We start from the raw sequence: 7,126 nt of genomic DNA, 5'->3' as shown, positions 1-7,126 counted from the left end.
ACTAAAGCACCAGGAATTTAGACTAAATCTCAAGTTTAAACTCTAACGCTGCTATTTGCAGGCTAACTATTTGAAGAAGAGAGGACAACACTTTTGAGTTTGAAGGTCGCGCCCCAGACCGACCTTCTACAGCGACAACTTTTTCTAAAAGTTGTAATAAGTTTGGGCTCGGGTTTGGGTTTACTAACTATTGGGTCAAGGTTAAGGTCATGGACTAAAAATTCTCTTACTTAACTCCAATAACAACAAAAACAAAAGAAACTATGTAACTATGTGAGTTTTCAGCATATATATATATATATATATATATACAAGGCCCTTCCAATGAGGGATCCCTATTTTAAGCCATTTATAAGGATAGGGCATTACACCAACTTCCCGATTATAATTTTACATCTCCACCGTTCATATCTTAGGTCTATATGAGTAGATCACCTCTACAAAATTTCATATGATTTGGTGATCGTTAAGGCTTTCAAAAGTTCAATTTAGTTTTAATGACCTTCAACGGTTTTAGTTTAACATAAGCTGGACCGTTCAAAATCATTAAAACTAAATCAAACTTTTGAAAGCTTTAACGATCACCAAATCATATGAAATTTTGTAGAGGTGATCTACTCATATAGACCTAAGATATAAACGGTGGAGATGTAAAAATTCAATTGGGAAGTGGTGTAATGCCCTATCCCTAGAAAGTGGCCAAAAATAAGGGATCCCTCAATGGAAGGAGGCTGTATATATATATATAACGCAACTTTATAAATAGGTGTGTATATATATATATATTAAAATTCCGGGTTATCAGACTCCACCCTCCTTAGAGAAATTTTGTCCCCGAAATTTATAAAACCTTAAATCTAAAAATTATGACTTGTACTTGAATTCAACCTGTCACACACCTTTAGTTTCCAAATCCTCAACTGCGATATTCGGACAACACCATTCACTTGTCTATTTCCACCAACTGTATTTCAGTAACCGTAGATAAGGGACTCATGACTTAAATAACTTTTACTTCTATCCAAATAAGCTAAAGTTAACTGCTTGCATTCCATATCTGATTTCAACTCTCCAAGTATAGACTTTCTACCTTCCACAATTCTCTTGTATGAATCACTTGCTCAAAATAATCTCAATCTTCGAAAATATCTCAAAAATTTATGTACCTATAGCGATATATTACCTACCAAAGAAAACATGAAAATTGTATATCTCTCAACTCAGCCAAATAATTACTGTCAAACATAATGCACGAAAATGAATTTCATCTTCTCATACTGCACCAGATTCTTGAACCTCAAACTATCCTCAAAATACGCCCAAACCTACTCCTCAAACTTCCTACTACTGTGATCCCAAGTATTTATTTAAAATAAAGTCTGCTTATCACAAAATCTGGTAACATGTTTCTTCGAAAACCTAATTTAACTCCTAATAACCTTGCACCTGGTCTGTATAAATAATCCTCAAGTACTTACAGACTAGTTGTTGAGACCCCATCTCTTTGCTATAAAAGTTTCTCCAAAACTATTAGATGTCCCTTCAAAACAACAATTCTCCATACCTAGTTTAGTACTCCAAGTGATCTGCCGAAACTACTTCTCAAAGTATTTACATTTTGATCTATTTCACAACATAAAAAATGACTTAGAACCTCTGAGACTACTTTCCATTCCCAAAATCTTATTCAATTAACTTGATCCTAATCCTAATTTGCATATCTATCACTTGAACAATTGCTAAACTTACAAAAACTTTCTTAAAGCAACAAAGCCTAGTAAAGCCTAACTCATGTAAACAATAGTATGCAATTTATACTTTATATAAAGATCACATAGCAAATCAATCGAATTAATATATTGTATACACACAAATAAATCCATGTAATTAATATGCATTTCAAATAAACACATTTATTGACAGAAAGGAAATCATAACAGTCATAACGATCAATAGTTCAATCGACATAGACCATATGACTTAAGCTCCAGGAATTTAGACTAAATCTCAAGTTCAAACTCTAACGCAGATATTTGTAGGATAACTATTTGCTACTAATACTAGAGTGATAATAACTCAAAATGATTCTAATCGTCTCATCCTTGGCCTAATTCAAAGGAGATAAAATCGTCTCAGTTTTGAAATCATGTAAAACTTAACGACATAAAATTTTGAAATAAAACGGGTTGGGTAATAACAGGGACGCCGCACGAAACGGTTGGGTAATAACCGGGACGCCACACGAAGCGGGTTGGGTAATAACCGGGAAGCCGCACGAAGCGGTTGGGGCAATAACCGGGACACCGCACGAAGCGGTTGGGTAAGAACCGGGACGCCGTACGAAGCGGTTAGGTAAGAGCCGGGACGCCGCACGAAGCGGTTGCGTAACAACCGACACGCCGCACGAAGCGGTTGCGTAACAGCAAAGTCGCCGCACGAAGCAGTTGCGTAACAATCAGGACGCCGCACGAAGCGGTTGGGTAATAACCGAAACGCCGCATTAAGCGGTAAGGGCAATATCCGGGACTCCGCACAAAGCAGTTAGGGTAATATCCGGGATTTCCGCACGAAACGGTTGGAGTAATATCCGGGACTTGGCACGAAACGGTTAGGGTAATATCCGGGATGCCGCACGAAGTCGGTTGGGTAATAACCGATACCCCGCATGAAACAGTTGGGTAATAACTGGGACTCTGCACAAAGCGGTTAAGTTAATAATCAGGACGCCGCACGAAATGGTTGAGGAAATATCTAGGACGCCGGACGAAGCGGGTTGGGTAATAACAGGGACTCCGCACGAAGCGGTTGGGGAAATATCCGGGACACTGCACGAAGCATGTTGGGTAATAACCGAGACTCCGCAAGAAGCCGTTGGGGCAATATCCGTGACGCCGCACGAAGCGGTTTAGGTAATAACCGGGACTCCCCACGAAGCGGTTGAGGTAATATCTAAGACGCCGCATGAAATGCATTGGGTAATAACCGGGACACCGCATGAAGCGGGTTAGGGTACAAACCGGGCCGCCGCATGAAGCGGGTTAGGGTACAAACCGGGACGCCGCACGAAGCGGTTGGGTAATAACCGAGACGCTGCACGAAGCGGTTGCGAAATAACCGGTACGCCGCACAAAGCGGTTGGGCCAATGACCGGGACGCCGCACTAAGCGGTTGGGGCATTAACCGAGACACCGCACGAAACAATTAGGGCAATAACCGGGACACCGCACAAAGCGATTAGGTAACAACCGGGACGCAGCAAGAAGCGGTTGGGAAATAACTAGGACGCCGCACGTAGCGGTTGCGTAATAACCGGGACGCCGCACGAAGCGGTTGGGTAATAACCGGGACGCCGCATGAATCGGTTGAGTAATAACCGGTACGCCGCACGAAGCGGTTCATAATAACCGGGAAACCGCACGAAGCGGGTTGGGTAATACCTGGGAAGCCACATGAAGCGGTTGGGGAAATAACCGGGAAGCCGGCAATAACCGGGACGCCACACGAAATGGTTGGGTAATAACTAGGACACCACACGAAACGGTTGCATAAAAACTGGGACGTCGTATGAAGCGGTTGCGTAATTACCGAGACGCCACATGAAACGGTTGCATAATGACCAGGACGCCGCACGAAACGGTTGGGTAATAACCAGGACGCCGCACAAAGCAGTAAAGGTAATATCCGAGACTCCGCACAAAGCGGTTAGGGTAAATCCGAAACTCCTCACGAAACAGTTGCTTAATAACCGGGACGCCGCATGAAGCGGTTGCGTAATTACTGAGATGTCGCACGAAACGGTTGAATAAAAACCGGGACGCCGCACAAAACAGTTGGGTAATAACCGGGACGCCGCACTAAGCAGTAAGGGTAATAACCGAGACTTCGCACAAAGCGGTTAGGATAATATTAGGGACTCCGCACGAAGCGGTTAGAGTAATATCCGGGACTCCGCACATAGCGGTTAGGGTTATATCCGAGACGCCGCACGAAGCTGGTTGGGTAATAACCAGGATCTCGCACGAAGCAGTTAGGTAATAACCGAGACCACACGAAACAGGTTAGGGTAATAACCGGGACCCACACAAAGCAGGTTGGGGAAATAACCAGAACCCGCACGAAGCTGGTTAGGGAAATAACCGGGAAGCCGCACGAAGCCGTTGGGTAAAAACCAGGACGCCGCACCAAGCGTTTGTGTATTAACCGGGACGCCGCACCAAGCGGTTCGTAATAACCGGGAAACCGCATGAAGCGGGTTGGGCAATAACCGGGATGCAGCATGAAGCGGTTGGGTAATAACCTGGACACCTCACAAAACGGTTGGGTAATAACCGGGACACCTCACGAAGCGGATGCACAATAACCAAGACCCCACGAAACGGTTAGGTAACCGAGACGCCGCAAGAAGCGGTAAAGGTAATAACTTGGACTTCGCACGAAACGGTTAGGGTAATATCCGGGACTCCGCACGAAGCGGTTGGAGTAATATCCAGGACTCCGCACGAAGCGGTTGGAGTAATATCCGGGACTCCGCACGAAGCGGTTAGGGTAATATCCGGGACCCCGCACGAAGCGGTTAGGGTAATATCCAGGACCTCGCACAAAGACGGTTAGGGGTAATAACCGGGACTCAACACGAAGTGGGTAGGGTAATAACCGAGACGCAGCACGAAGCGAGTTGGGTAATAACCGGGATGCCGCACGAAGCGGTTAGGGTAATAAAAGGGACGCCGCACGAAGCGGTTAGGAAATAACCGGGACACCTCACGAAGCGGTTAGGTAATAACAGGGACGTCGCATGAAATGGTTGGGTAATAACTGAGATGCCGCACGAAGCGGTTGCGTAATAATAATCGAGACGCCACACGAAGCGGGTTGGATAATAAACAGGAAACCGCACGAAGCAGTTGGGGTAATAACCGGGAAGCCGCACAAAGCGGTTGGGAAAATAACCGGGACGCGACACGGAGCGGTTGGGTAATAACCGGGACCCCGCACGAAACGGTTGGGTAATAACAGAGACGCCGCACGAAGCGGTTCGGTAAATAACCGGGACCACGCACGAAGCGGTTGGGAAATAACCGGGACACCGCACAAAGCAGTTCGATAATAACCGGGACGCCTCACGAAATGCTTGCGTAATAACCGAGATACCACACGAAACGGTTAGGGCAATAACCGGGTCGCCGCACAAAGTGGTTGGGGCAATAAACGGAACAATGCATAAAGCGGTTGGGAAATAACTTTAACGCCGCACGAAACGGTTAGGGCAATAACCGGGACACCACACGAAGCGGTTGGGTAATAACCGGGACGCCACATGAAGCGGTTGCGTAATAATAACGGAGAAGCCACACGAAACGGGTTAGATAATAAACAGGAAGCCGCACGAAGCGGTAGGGGTAATAACCGGGAAGCCGTATGAAGCGGTTGGGGAAATAACCGGGACGCCGCACGAAGCGGTTGGGTAATAACCGGGACCCCGCACGAAGCGGTTGGGTAATAACCAGGACCCCGCACGAAGCGATTGGGTAATAACCGGATGCCGCACGAAGCGGTTGGGATATAACCGGGACGCCGCACGAAGCGGTTGGGTAATAACTGGAACGCCACATGAAACAGTTGGGTAATAACCGGGACGCCACACGAGGGGGTTAGGGCAATAACATGGACGCCGCATGAAACGGTTTGGGCAATAACCGGGACACCGCATGAAGCGGTTGGGCAATAACCTGGACGCCGCACGAAACGGTTAGGAAATAACCTTGACGCCACACGAAGCAGTTAGGGCAATAACCGGGACACCGCACGAAGCAGTTGGAACAATAACCGAGACGCCGCACGAAGCGGTTGAAAATTAACCGGGACGCCGCACGAAACGCATGCGTAATAACGGAAACGCCACACGAAGCGGTTAGGGCAATAACCAGGACGCCGCACGAAGCGGTTGGGCAATAACCGGGACACAGTACGAAGCGGTTGGGCAATAACCGGAACACAGTACGAAGCGGTTGGGCAATAACCAGGACACCGCACGAAGCGGTTGGGAAATAACTTTAACGTCGCACGAAGCGGTTACGGCAATAACCGAGACACCGCACGAAGCGGTTGGGTAATAACCAAGACGTCACACGAAGCGGTAAGGTAATAAACGGGACGTCGCACAAAACAGTTGGATAATAACCGGGACGCCGCACGAAGGGGTTGCGTAATAATAACCGAGACGCCACACGAAGTGGGTTGGATAATAAATGGGAAGCCGCACGAAGCGGTGGGGGTAATAACCGGAAAGCCGCACAAAGCGTTTGGGGAAATAACCGAGACCCCGCACGGAGCGGTTGGGTAATAACCGGACCCCGCACTGAGCGGTTGGGTAATTAACCGGACCCCGCACTGAGCGGTTGGGTAATTAACCGGGACGCCGCACGAAGCGGTTGGGAATAACAGGGACGCCGCACGAAGCGGTTGGGTAATAACCGGGACGCCGCACGAAGCGGTTAGGACAATAACCGAGACGCCGCACGAAACGGTTAGGGTAATAACCGGGACACCGCAGGAAGCGGTTGGGAAATAACATTAACGCCGCACGAAGCGGTTAGGGCAATAACCGGGACACCGCACGAAGCAGTTGGGAAATAACATTAACGCCGCACGAAGCGGTTAGGGCAATAACCGGGACATCGCACAAAGCATTTGGGACAATAACCGAGACGCCGCACGAAGCGGTTGGGTAATAACCGGGACGCCGCACGAAGCGGTTTGGGTAATAACCGGGACGCCGCACGAAGCGATTGGGCAATAACCGGGACGCCGCACGAAACGGTTGGGGTAATAACCGGGACGCCGCACGAAGCGGCTGGGGTAATAACCGGGACGCCGCACGAAGCGGCTGGGGCAATAACCGGGACGTCGCATGAAGCGGTTGGGTAATCACCGGGACGCCTCACTACGCGGTAAGGGTAATAACCGGGACTCCGCACAAAGCGGTTAAAGTAATATTCAAGAATCCGCACGAAGCGGTTGGAGTAATATCTGGGACGCCGCACGAAGCCGGTTGGGTAATAACCAGGACCCCACACGAAGCGGTTGGTAATAACCGGGTCCCACACGAAGCGGTTAAAGTAATATC

This window comes from Fragaria vesca, linkage group LG7 (assembly GCF_000184155.1).
Source record: "Fragaria vesca subsp. vesca linkage group LG7, FraVesHawaii_1.0, whole genome shotgun sequence".
NCBI classification, from domain to species: Eukaryota; Viridiplantae; Streptophyta; class Magnoliopsida; order Rosales; family Rosaceae; genus Fragaria; species Fragaria vesca.
The sequence above is the reverse complement of the archived record's forward strand: the minus strand, read 5'-3'. Positions refer to the sequence as shown.